The sequence below is a fragment of the Diospyros lotus genome, chromosome 2 (assembly GCF_014633365.1).
Source record: "Diospyros lotus cultivar Yz01 chromosome 2, ASM1463336v1, whole genome shotgun sequence".
Taxonomy (NCBI): Eukaryota; Viridiplantae; Streptophyta; class Magnoliopsida; order Ericales; family Ebenaceae; genus Diospyros; species Diospyros lotus.
This window is the reverse complement of record NC_068339.1, coordinates 18,762,631-18,777,125: the sequence shown is the minus strand read 5'-3', so window position 1 is coordinate 18,777,125 and position 14,495 is coordinate 18,762,631. Positions and strand designations below refer to the sequence as shown.

The 14,495-nt window shown below is 34.8% G+C and overlaps 1 protein-coding gene across 1 annotated transcript in view; it reads left to right on the top strand.

Annotated features, from left to right (window-relative positions):
- LOC127794154 (phospholipase A1-IIgamma-like) overlaps positions 1 to 7,997 on the top strand; it is a 78,234-nt gene extending 70,237 nt beyond the window's left edge. Inside the window, exon 3 of the transcript XR_008021549.1 lies at positions 7,874 to 7,997. The gene's annotated coding sequence lies outside the window, so the exon portion shown is untranslated. The remainder of the gene's footprint in view (positions 1 to 7,873) is intronic.
- The last annotated feature ends 6,498 nt before the right edge of the window (positions 7,998 to 14,495 follow it).

Here is a 14,495-nt window from a genome sequence, read left to right as displayed (position 1 = left end):
AATATTATTTCTCAAAATAAAAAATTAGAAAACGCGTTCTTTTTGAACTTTTGAAAATAATTTTTTAATAATATTTTATTCAATAAATTTAATTATTCAGTAAATTAAAAATATTCAATGTTAATATATTATTAAAAAATATTTAATTTTTTTCATTTAGCGACAGATTTATTCCGTCACTCAATAATTTTGAATTAAGTTTTAATTTTATTTTCTTTTAGCAACGGAATTATTTTGTCATTAAATTAAAAAATTAATAAAAAAATTATTTAGCGATTGAAAGACCAATTGCTAAATTAAAAAAATATTAAAAAAAAATTATCGATGGAATATCCGTTGCTGACCTATCGCTAATTCGTATGAAAAAATTTTGTCGCTAAAAAATGTTTTTCTTGTAGTGGTAGGAATAGGGGGTTGGGAGGAACAAAAAACATGACTCCCTGATACAATACGAAAGAATCCATTGAATTCATAGGGATTCAGAAGAAGTATGCATGAGACGCCATATGAGTTTAGTAATCAGGGCTTGATTCCACAAATACAAGGGCTGAACCCCCAAACCTCTTTGATTTTTTGGGCAACAAATATCATTCCATGAAGGGTTAATTTGATTGAACCCTCTACTTTGAACCCAAATGAGTTTGTAGGATTTTGAACCCTTTGAAATACACACACACACAGAGGGAGAGAGAGAGAGAGAGAGAGAGAGAGAGAGAGAGAGAGAGAGAGAGAGAGAGAGAGTATGAATTCAAAATTAATTAGCAATTGCTCCCAAGTGCTCCAAAAAGTATTGGAATTCTTTGGTAGGTGGTGTTAATTTTAAATTGGGAGATCTATTCGAAAGTAATCCCAAGGGCAAGCACAACATTGCTACGTAAGTTGAATACTTTACATAAACATGTAAGGATTAGTTCGATTGAAAGATTTAACATTTCTGTTGAATATTAGTTAGTTAGTTAGTTACAATTATTCAATTAGTTATTTATGAGAATTTAGTTTAGACATTTTGTTATTTAGTTTTAAATAAAATTCTGTATTAGAGTCTCCTTAACATCATATGGTTCATATGGTCTAAGGAATTACTCAGCCAAATAAGATTGTGAATGTAATGCCCAAAAATGAATCTCCAAAAACTCAAGAGAGTTTTGCCACTCACCATTAATGAAATGGGATGCCAACTTAGTATTGACATAAGATTGTGTAGTATGTATTAACAAGTTAAACGGGTAGTTGTAAATAAAATACAAAGTCTTTCAAAAGAATATAAGCATATATAGAATGAAATTTTTGGACCTCAATATTTTGCTACATGTTTACAAATATTTTTTGTGGTAATTGGTACTTCGAACACAATATAATTGGCACCGAATTCTTGGAACAAAATGAGGTCATAGTTATTTTTATAAACACAAGATATTTTTGTGATGATTTCTTTTAGGTATTTACATCATTTTATATGAATTTTTTATATACAAATTTTATGTATATAGAGCTGAAGAGACTTATTTTTGAAATGTCTATAAGAAGATAAAGCTCATAGTTCAAAAAAGTCTGTCGAGCAAAAGGACTTGAGACCCTCTTAGATGAAGGGCTCTCAGGAAACCTTCTTGGTAGACCCACAAAGGAGGTTCCAAGAGACTCGCTTGGGCAATCTCCAATGGGGCATTCCTCTCAAATTTAATGCAAACTTTTACCTTCGAGATATTCTCTCTAAATTTTGAAACACACAATACCGAGATTACAGGAGATCTCGCCTCCTGTTATCTATCATCTTTGTAAATAGAAGATGACCCCTTCTCTCCAAGTATGGGAAAAATACACACAAAATACATTGTATTCTCTTCTGATTTTTAGCAAATTTGACTTAAGCATCGAAGGATTTGTATAGAAAATACCTACGCCCTTTAACTAGCTTCATTTTTACAAAAACAAGACCACTTAAAGATAATTTTTAAACATCTAAATTTATTATTGTATCTAAGTAACAACAAATTTTATATACACCATTAAAAAAATTAATTAGAGTCCCATCCTAATAAGGACTACCTTGTTTTTATTTATATTTTTCAAAGACCATGTCAATCCTACAATTATTCTCTTATCCCAATATATTTGACCACGATCAAAGTGTGGGATTTTAAGGAAATAGAGTTGACTAATAGATTGTGTCAGACCTACCACTCTCTTCATCCACTGGAAAGATTAGTCAAATATTGTTACTATAATAATTAAATAATATTACTATGATTTTGGATAAAGTTTGAAAAATTCATTGGGTTTTTTAATTCATTTAGGTATTAATATTTTATTAATTAAAATTAACTTTTAATATTTATTAAATTAATTAAAATTTGTGATTGTTGACAAAACTCAATTATTGACCAAGCAATAGCAAACACAATTAATGCAAGTAATCTAATTAAAAGTAGAAGAGTATTATTATTAGTTAATCATATAATGCAGCTGATATATAAAGTATATACTGTGCCCTATGTCAAGAGTTAACTAGAAGCAATCACAGGGCTGGAGCCAAGCACAGCCAAGGGCAGGCAGTTGCCCCCCCTGCCCACCTTGATTTTAAACAAATTCTATTATATATAATAATTTAATAACTTTTTTGTTTTTTTTTTCTGAATGCCCACCTGAATTTTTAAATGGATGATTTGCGCTTCTTGGACACTCATCCTTCCCTTCCCACATCGCTCGCTTCCCCAATAATATAAGATACTCGTTACAGATAATGGCTTGAAACTTTAGTGTTTTGTAAAATTATTTTACAATATAAGTACAGTAATCTTTTATTCTTGTCTGGGGCTATGATGATCAAATAATTTTCTCACTTTCTACCCCTTCAAGTGATTTCCAAATAAGAAATTATTTGATCGAATTCCTAAACACAAATGCTGTACAATTTTTGTTGCGAAAAATCACTACAAAACAATGGGTTAGTACTCAATCGAAATCAAACCAAAACAAACGAATGCTTCAAGGCTCAAATCTAGGCAGAAAAATAAACTCCTTGTTTAGCAACAATGGCAGTCACGAAGACTGCTTCAAGGCTCAGATCTAGACTCGTTCAATCACCACTTAGGTAACGCCAACGAATAGAGACACCAAGCCACAAAGAAGCCCAAAAAAGCCCCAAGAACCGAAGCCCTCAAACCCCCAAATCTCTCGGTCGATTGACACCCCTTACCCAAGCCACACAAGCTTCCACACACAGTAGGATCTACCAAGGAACAGAGAGAAATCACAAAGATATGGGTTCAACAATGGCCGAAAAACTTACCTCAAAGAGAAGACAACAACTCGGACTAAATAGGCGTTGCAAACGCCATTGACGAACTGTAATACCCAGGAATAATTTGAGGATAAAAAAGGATATTTGATAAGGGGCATAAATGGAATTTTGGAAAAAATAAGACTATAGGGTACACTAACACAGCCTTGGATGATCGAATTAGTCAGAGAGAGTACCCCGGACCCTAGATAGCCAAGAAAAACGGTATAGTATTGACGAGTGATTTAAATTATGATTTTTAGTGATAAAAGAAATGAGATCGGGAACAGTTTTCGGTACAGCAAAAAATACAGCTACCAATTAGGTCGTATTATCGAATTGTTATAGACGATGTCCGAAAAATCAACGGAGTGTGTCTAGGACTAATATTTGATGTATAGAACAACCTTTAAGTGGTTTCAGGTTGAATCGAGTGGATTTGAGGTCAAAACGATCAATCGAACCTAAGTGCAATTTTCTAAATTTGCCCGAGGGAGGTCAAAATGGTAATTTTTTGAAAGTTTCAAGGGATGAATGAGAATTACTAATCTTGAGGGTCTTAGTGATAGTGTTGGGAAGATCAGGGGCTTAAGGATAAGGGCCAAAATGTAAAAGGAAGTTCAAGGGCGGCCAAACTACAATTTTCAAAAATCTGCCAAAGCATGGCAGATTTGGCCGCGGATTCGGCCGAAAAATCGGGAGATTTGGGCAGCAAATCTCGTCAGGGCATGGCCTAGGGTAGTCTAGGAACCGTGTGGAAGGAGTTTTGGCCGGAAATCGGCCACGTAGGGGTGAGTTTTGGCCTATAAATAGCCAAGGGTTTCGGCCGAAAATGAAGCAACAAATCGCTCAAGTTTGAGGGCGAATCGAGGGAAACCAATAAGGGGCTTTTGTTCCTTGAGACGAGGAGAGCATTTCTGGTACGTTTCATGAATTTTTGAGGTGTTTTGAGGGTGATTCGAGGGCCGATCGGAAAGTTGGGCGGACCGCCTACCGCCACCTGTAATCGGCCGTTTGGAGACTTTTTCGGTGGCCTTTCGGCCTGAAACCGGTCGCATCGGGATCGACCTTGGATGGGCTTTCGATCGATGTAGGAAAATCGAGCATCGGAGCATCGCCGGCGACCGGAGAAAGGAAGAAGATGACCGGCGCGTGACTGTCACGCGCCAACCAAATCCCCCAGTCCACTCGCTCGCGCGTGGGGGCGTGTGCCACATAGGTAATTTCTGATTTTTTTTCCAAAATTCTTGGAAAATTATTTTATGAATTATTATGTAAAAATATTTGAGAAAAAAGTTGTGTAGATATTTATTTTGGATTATTAGAGAAGAAAAATGGGAGAAAAATAGGAAAATGTGAGAAAATTAAGGAAAAATTATAATTGTTGGATAAATATGATGATTAGGGTGCCTTGAGGGTTGAGACGAAGCGACTCGTGTGAAGTTTGAGGTGGGCACGCAAATCGAGGCGTATCGCATTTTTCAAGAAGAAATTCGAATTACGCCTAAAGGTGAGTGGTTCTACCCGAAAAGACTTATAGTAGCATGTGAATGGTTTACTGTGAGTGTTCATCCCTATGGTTTGGTTTATTGTGATGGTTTGTTCAAACGGTTATTTACACATGCATTAAATTTCATACGACAAATTGCATACATTGAGATGTTGATTTTATGCATGTTATGATTTTTCGACATTGGCATGTTGTGTTGTCCATGTGGGACGTGGGTGGTTAACCTGTGACGTAGCTCTCGAGTGTCAGCACTCGAAATGCATGCCAAGGGTTAATGCTATATATGTGACCCACTTGGGACGGGGTTGAGACGGACTTCACCCTACGGTACTCAAGTGGCGGGGCTGAGAGTGGACATCACCCCGATTGTTGGCTCAAGTGGCGGGGTTGAAAGTGGACACCACCCTAGGTTCCTTTGGGCTATAGCATTAAAGCCGAGGTGTCGTGGATAGTGCTGATATGACACTCTTGGGGCTAGGGTTGCATTGGGTTTTGGAATGCTTTTGAGTAGGAGCATAAAGCCTAACAATGAGAATGGGGTGATTCTCGGGTTCATATGTCGAGGTTGTCCCTCTTAAGCAGGATCGTTTTGCCAATGGGCCGAAGTGGTCGTGTCGCCTTTAGAGAGATTGCATTTTCCCCGGTTAGGGTTAAGTGCTATGTGGGATTCTCTTAGGCTGGTGCATGTCGGGACTTGTCGGTTTTATATATGATTTTGCATATATTCATGAAAATGTTTTTGATCTCTCACTTAGATGATTCAACATCTAATTTGGACTATATCCTTGGAATATTCAAACGTTCCAGGTGAATGCAGTGGCGCCAAGGGAAAGAATGTCATTGAGATGTAGCTGCTATGTTTAGTTTTTGTAGGTTTTTGTCTATGATTACGATGTTAAGAGGTTATGTAATATTTTGATATTTTCATGTGAAACATCGATTTGGTTATTGTAAAAGGAATTGTTGGTTATATATCATTGAGGTTTCGATCTTGCTTTTGCTGATGTGATTGATAATACATGTCTTAGTTTATTAATTATTAAATTTTGATATACTGAGAAGGTAATATCGGGATTGTCGGGAAATGACTATAATGAAGGTATGTATGTCAAGAGGCTTGTGTTGTGTGTTTGATGATGATATTGAAAAAAAAAAAAAAAACTATTCCCGAAATCTCGAGTTAACGCTCGCTTGGGAAAAGTGGGGCGTTACACGAACAGCCACCACGCATAAGGAAAGTGCAGCACACAGCAAAGGAAATAAGCATCTGACCGAGAAGGAAAGAAACCCCAAGAGGATCGCCATCAATGAAAGGAGATTCGGCCGAAAGAGGGAATAAGAGAGAGCACACAATCGGCCGCCACACCTAGGGCACAAAAGGGGAAAAATCCCTTTTATATTGTGGGCTTAGGGAAAGAGAGGAAATGGGCATGGGTTTCATGGACTTGGGCTTCATGGGCTTCCTCCCTCCCTTGAGCAAATAGGTCAAGGCCTATTTCTCCTCCAAAGGGAGGGTTAAGGACTTATGGTCCAACTTCTATAAATGGGCTGCCAATAAGTGGGTTGAACCGTTACTTCAATCCCTAATCGTAGCCTATAAAGCTAACCCGAACCATCGTCATCGCCTTGGGCCTCATTAGGAAACACAAAACCCAACAATTTCTTTTGTGGATGCTAATCTCCCTTGACCATTTCTTTAACTATGTTTTAATTAAAGGGATTAATTTTTTTTATTTTCTATTACAAATTTGTCAATTAGATATTTAAAACTATGGCATAAAATATATTTTCTATCATGAACCTTGTTAAGACTCAACTACACAATTGAATCGGAGATCAATGATTGAACGACAGTCTGTTACTTATCAAGAGTCGGCTGCACAATTGAATTGGAGATTAATAATTGAACGATAGTTTAATTGTATATATTAAAAAATAAATATTTAATAAAATTGATAATGATATTATTATGTGATATTATTAAAATATAAAAAAACGTCAATTGTATAATTTATTAATATATGTTTTTTAATATTATATTATTTTAAATTTTTTATACTATTTAATTTTTGTTTACCCTACCTAAAATTTTGGCTCCGCTGAGCAATCATATTATATTACATCAATTCATCATAAGGACTGGCCATTGTGCCTTTGAAATATGGAAAGAAATCAGAATGTACCTACATTCTTATATACGTACACATAAAAAAATAAATTAATGTAGCTGAATAGAAGATTGTTTGTTTAGCTGCCACAATTGAGCTAATAGTTTGGTTTCTCAAAAAATATTGTTTCAGGTCCTTGGTGAAGTTAGAAAACTAGTGGAAGAATACAAGAATGAAGAGATAAGCATAACCGTAGTGGGCCACAGCTTGGGAGCAGCCGTTGCAACCCTAAACGCACTCGACATAGTTGCTAATGGATTGAACAAGGGTTGTCCAGTATAACAGCCTTCGTGTTTGCAAGTCCTCGAGTTGGGGATTCAGGCTTCAAAGAGCTTTTCTCTGGGTTGAAGGATCTTCGAGTTCTGCGTATCAGTAATGCTTTAGATATTGTTCCAAAGTATCCATGGATTGGTTACTCAAAGGTGGGGTAAGAACTAAAGATTGATACTACCAAGTCAAAATACTTGAAGAAGCCAGGAAATCTAGTGACTTGGCACAACTTGGAGGCTTATATGCATGGCATTGCAGGTATAAAAGGATCAAAAGGAGGGTTCAACTCAGAGATTAAGCGTGATCATGCCCTGGTTAACAAATCACTAGATGCTTTGAAGGATGAATATCATGTGCCTAGTTCATGGTGGCTAGTGAAAAACGATGGAATGGTTCAGCAAAGGGATGGCACTTGGAAGTTGATGGACCATGAGTCAGATGATGATTTTTGAATATTCTAATATAGTCCTGAAAATAATAAACTTTTACCCCAAGTTTAATTCACGCTAAGTGTATGTGTCGTATTTTATTTATTTATTTTTTATTAGGCCCTCTTAGGTGGAGAATTCAAATAAAATGAAAGGAAAATAGTTAATGGAAACAGCCATGTTCAATTTTGCCTGATATCTAAAGTGTGTACGTGAGGTGTGAGAAAGTGAAGAAAAACAATAAAATAAGAGCAGAAATTTTTTCTGCTTGCAATAAGTTCCAAGCTATGATCGAATGGCCCTTTTTAGTTTGATTTTCTGAAATTTGAGCTTGTCGTCGTTCCAAGCATCTTAAAGAGTTTTGATTATTGTTTTGGTCCCTACAAACTAGTACAAGGTTTCTGCTAGTTTGTGTATATATATGTATATATACTGATTGTTGTGAGCAAATAATTTTACATTTCCGATGCTATTTAATCCTCTACAAATGTGTTGGAGAACAAATTCATAGCACGTCTATTACTGAATTTAGGTGAGGTATCAAATTTTGATTAGGTTAACCAATAAAATATTGACATGTTACCTGAATTTGAAAATTCACGAATTTTTCAAATTTTGCCCCAAGTGTGTATTTAGATGGAGACATAAACAAACACTGAATAAATAAAAGTTAACAACAGCCCACAAAGAAAACTTCCCTTTGCAAGATCACATATCGTCAAAACCATTTGCTTCTCCGAGGGGATAACCAAATTGGGCATCACCAATGTAGTAAAGATTGGTGTCATCAAAGAAACTCCAAGGCTTCCGAGGCTTCAAATGAGAATTAAGTAACCAAGAGATAATAGCAAGCTTCAGAGAAAAATCCATCATTTGCATGGTGGTTTGGACATATATATGGCTGTTGGTGTCAGTGATCTTTCATCCTACTAAAAGCTTGTAGAATCGTTTCACAAAAAATGGTACCCGGATTTAGTGTAGCCATCTAAAAGACAAGAAGATTGTTGACCGTGAATGGATCTTCGAGATTAAAGAGGCAGGGATCTCAAGCGTTGAGGATGTATGGTGTAAGGCACGTTTGGTATATAAAAGCTACTTTCAAACAAACAGTGTCGACCTTAATTTAAATGATATTTTTTGACATATTTTTATACATTGTTCTATTAATTATTCTCTAACACACTGCAGCGCGCAATCGTTTGTTTGTTATGACTTGAGAGGTTAAACTTGCCGCTCTTTCCTCAGAAAACGCCACTTTTGGAGCTTTCAGAAAAAAAATTCAACCACTAGAATTTCCTGTCTTCCTCTCTTTGGCTGCTTTTCGTGGGAAAAAGTAGCCGAAAAGTGTCATTCTGTCAGCATCACAGGCGGAGCACTGAAACCTTTGAATCCGACAACCTACCGTTCAAATCATTAATTAGCTAACTTCATTCAAGCACCCCTTCAACCTACCGTTCTAATCATTAATTTTCACAGGAAAATACCAGTCATGGCGGCCGATCAAGACTCGTTTGACAGATAGATTATATCAGGTCAAATTAAGACGATGTCCCTCTTTAATAGTCTTCTGTCCTTTTTCACTCGTTGCAGCCATGCCTTTATTATGAAATTGGATCTAATATAAACTACAATCAAATCAATCAATCATACACGACCATAGAATTTAATGTAAAAAGTCTAAATTGATAAAAACTATAAAAAAAAATAAAATAAAATATCACTAACCAAAAATAATAATATAAAAATGATATTGACACACACTTTATGTCTAATTTTATATGACCTAGGCACCTATTTATAGAGCTAAAATTATCTATAGATGAATACAAGAAATCATAATCTGATCAAAAGATAACGCATGAGCAAATTCCTCTTGATGAGATAAATCTAAAATAAATTTGAATTTGACAATATCGTAATCACAGTCAAATTCAAAGTTATAGTCACAATCAAATTAGGAAACCATATCACATATGAATAAGGATTTTGAGTCATAATTATCACACATGCATGGAAGTTTCGAGCTTCATCTCTTTTAATAGATCCAAATACGTTAACACTAAATCTTGTATTGAACTCACCTATTTTGATTTGATTTGGTCGAACTTCATACTTTGATTTATTTAATAATTTTTCACACATTAATTATTACGAGGCCCATTTCTTTGTAAATTCACATTTTATTTCTCTTGGATTTCTCTTGAAGTCTAATAATTTTTCAGATTACCACTAAACCTCCTTCTGGATCTAATTTATCTAATTTTAATTAATTCAAAATTAATTCTTCAAACTTGAGTTTTGCTTCCTTATTGGCATTGCATTTTGGATAAAGTGATACCTCGTATCTTTATGCCTACTTCAATCATGAAACACTAAATTCCTAGTAAGTGTTTCTGTAGACTTGTTATCAACACATATCTATGTAGTTTTCTCTTGTAATAAATGAAGTTCCTTCAACAATTTTCTATGCCAAATAGCATGGCAAGAACATTCACATACTTAGATTCACAAGTAGAAAGTGTGATAACAGATTGGTTCTTCAAATTCCATGAAATAATTAACAGTCTCTCATGAAAAACACAAATCCAATGGTGTTCTTCTATCATCAACATCTCTCGCAAGATCATTATCACAAAATCCCACAAATTTGAAGCAATTAGCAGATGAAAAAACTAAGTCGAAATCAAATGTACCCTTTTAGATAGCAAAGAATATTCTCTTAGTACTTTCATGTGGGTTGAGGTAGGTGTTTCCTTGTAACAACTCACTATCCCAACTGCAAAAAAAAAAAAAAAATGTTTGACCTTGTGTATGTCATGTATTTCAAACTTCTCACAAAAATCTTGAAAATAGTGGGAACTTGTTTTTCTCCATCTTAAAATCTTAACAATTTTACTCCACATTCTATAGGTGTGTTCACATAATAATGCAATAAAACATCTTGAACTTTCCCAATACTTCCTTTGCATAGAGTTCATATGAGATAAATATCATATCATTCATTTGCTTTACTTCTAGGCCTAAATATGAGCCCTACATCAATCATCTCAAACTCCCTTGACATAGCTTTCTTGAACTCTTCAAACAAGTTTTGGATTATTGTTAATTAGAATACCCGATCATCCATATAAACTCAAGGCCTAATCATTTGGTTTATCCTGAATTTTTTGCCAATGGCGTAGTAAGCATAAACATGATACAAGGCCCCCATAAAACTAGACATCAAGCCATGCTTCATCCACGTAGTAATACACACGCAATGCAAAGCTCGTGCACAACCCTAGTTGGTCTAGCATGCCTGTGCCTAAGCATTTATAGTACATGGCCCCCTAGTGATGTAAACTCGAGCCCTAACATCACATCAACATCAATAAAGGCTATAAAAGTCAAATAAGGCAGGATCAATCGACAAACTCCCAAGCATCGATCGATAATTTATGTCTCAAGGGAAATTGATCGACAGCTTTCCAGCCATCGATTGACAATTTCCTCTCACAACACCAAACGGTCGACAATCATGCCTAATCAGTCGACAACCCCTGCATCCAACAACCCAAACAACAATAACAAAAAAAAAAAAAACCCGAATCACATAGACCAGCAAGCATACACCCAACTAGAGCCTACACTAACATGGTTAGGCATCATCTCATGAAGGAACTAAGGAGAACCAAGCTTTATTGAAGCTCTTGGAAGAAATACAACAAGAATGCCCCTTAAATGAGCTCACAACTCAAGTGGCCCAAAGGAGACTAGAAAATAGATAATTCAAACCATAGAGAGGGCAAGAAGGAAGAGGAACTTGTCTTAAGCAACCTGGGAGTGGAGAAGGGCAAGAAATGCCCGGATGCAGCCTTTTTCTTCTTTTTTTCCTTCCTTCTCTTCCATTTCCTCTCAGATGATTGCTCATTTCTATCTTCCTCTTTTCTTTTCTCTATTTATATAGCCTCTTAGATGCTATTAGAATGCCCTTGCACGAGTCAAAGCCTTCTAAAAGGCACCCACGAAACTCCACCACTGCCTAACCATCCTGAACGTGGTATGGGAAGCTGAACCCAATAACAATCGGTTGACAGTCTCGAGGAACCTGTCTACAATTTCATCAATTGGTCAAAAAATTCAATGCAATTTATCAATAGATTCCTCAATCGATTGATAGATTTGAGGCGATTTGTCGAGAACTTCTACCTACAACCACCTCCCCTTCTTACTCCCTACAAAATACAACAAATATACTTAATTGCCACAAGGTCCAAACCCCAATAATGGGTCCTTTAACAATTTCTTATTAATTTTATAATTCAAATTATAGTTCTTGAACTTTAAATTTATTTGTTTAATTTATGATTGCTTCATTACAAATCTTTTAATTTATGCTCATTTGGTTTATTGTCATCTATTTATATTCATTTTTTAATTAATGTTTATTGTAGCTTATCTTGTACTACTATTATCAATTCTTGTTCATTCACAAAGCATTAATTTGTCATTAATAGGATGTATTTTTACTAGGTTCAAAATTAGATCTAAAGAAATTGGAGTAATGTTGATCATTACTCAAATAGGGTTTTAGAATGGGGGTTTGTCGAATGATATCAATAAAAACCTATGAAGTACTTGATTGAAGCTCACATTTAGTATATAATAGGGTTATTCAAGTCATGGAGATTTATGAAAAGTCTTCTGAAGAATAAATCTAATTTAGTTCAAATGATCATTTATATTTATGATTGTTTATTTTATGGAATATGGAATTTAGAATTTACCATAGTTTACTTCATTTCATTTATAGTTGTTCCTTATTATTGTAATGTTTAGTTAGTTTCTTTACCATTGTTCAATATCAACATTTAATTTCTTGATCATCTACATTTCCCTTATTTATGTAAATAATTCATAATCATTTACATTTGATATCTTACTCTTGTGATCAAATAGTTTTGATAATGAAAAATAATGTTATTTTCATTAAATATGGAATTAATGTATTAAATGTACTTTATGTGTTCAAAAATCAATTTCATGAAGTTTGGCAAAAAGAAATGAAGTTGGGCTATTTTGAGTTAAAAGGGTTTATTTGAGTCAAAGACACAAATTAAATTTGTTAAGATATTTTTTTTTAATATCTCAAACTGTTTTAATCCTAAAGCAAAGCAAATCGACAAGTTTTCAAGTTTATTATGCAAGATTGGTCGACTAACAGTTTGCTTATTTTTTCTTTTAAAAGCTTGACCTAGTTGACTAAGGTATAGGCTCTGTCGTCCAATAGTATGCTTGTTTATGTCTTGATCGACTAAGTTATAAGCTTGGTTGACTAACAGTGCATATATTATGATTTAGTCGACTAAGTCATTAATTGTGTCGATAGAAGAATAGCCTTGGTTGACTAAGTACCATGCCCATTTTATCTTGGTCAACTAAGTGTCTTGTTGTTTTTATGACTTGGTCGACCAACCTATTTTGTCTGTCAACAAAGCTTATTATTTTATCTGATTCTATCAACCAAGCTTCACAATCTACTCCTCCTCCAGCTCAAGCCACCTCTTCAAATCCTCAATCTTCTGGTCCTACCCTTCAAAATGTGACCAAAATTCCCTTGGGAGAATTCCTAATAAGTTCCATCAACACAATTCTAACCAACCAAGAGGCAGTGATAGAGAGACTAGAAAGATCAGAGCAAAGGAAACTCAAAGTGGAAGAAAGGCAATCAAAAGTAGAGGAAGTAATAGCTGAACTTAAGATAGCCATGCAATCCATAGAAAGAATCAAAACCACTGCCCAATGGACTTCTAGAACAATGGTCGAAGAAAAAAAGCATAAGGAATAAGATCAATCACCTATAGAATAGGATTATTTTGTAATTTCCTTTTGTATTATGTTTCTTTCTTTTTGGAAAACTCTTGATACTTCAATGTATCTCCTTGGAAAGTTCAATGAAATTAAAGTTTCATTCATGAGTTGTATCTATAAAAATTTCTTGCTTAGACTTAGTATTTAAAGTTAAATAGTTCAATGAGTCAGGGGGAGCACTATGATGTAACCTCTTATTCAAATTCTAGGGTACTTCTTTTGTTAATGATAAAAATGGAGAGAAAAAAGGATATTAGTTCCAAGGGGAGCTTCTCGGTAACTCAATAGTTTAAAGGGAGCCTCTCTTCAAAATCGCCTCTCTTTAAAATCATCATTCCTTAGAGAAAAAGAGATATTAGTTTCAGGGGGAGCTTCTCAGTAACTCAATAATTCATGGGGAGCCTCTCTTTAAAATCGGTTCTTTAGATTAAAATGTTTTGTCATCATCAAATAGGCTCATAAACCAAAATGGGGGAGATTGTTGAGAAATTTGTGTTTTGATTTAATAAGAAAATATTGTTCAGTAAATTTGAATGAACAAATATTTTTTAGTAAATTTGGTTCATTGATAATATAACGCCCCATTGTTCCCAAGCATGCATTTACATGGAATTTTGGGGATATATTTTTTTTCTCAACATATATACACTCAACCTAAATCAAACCCGGACAATCCTGATCTACCATCTTAGCATATTAACTTAAAGGAATAAGGTAAGACTAGTAATATCATGACATTAGCAGAAGCAAAATTGAAACCTCAATGATACATAATCGTAATTCATTTATTCATAATATAGGTTTGACATGACATTTCAAAACAAAATATATAGAGACTCATCTCTCAACAACAACGACTAACACCTTGAGCATAGACAAATATATGCTAAAGAATCCCAACGAAAACAATGACTACATCTCAAGAACCTTCTTTTCTTTGGCGTCGCTGCTTTCACCTGGAACATTTGAATATTCCAGAAACTGTCCAA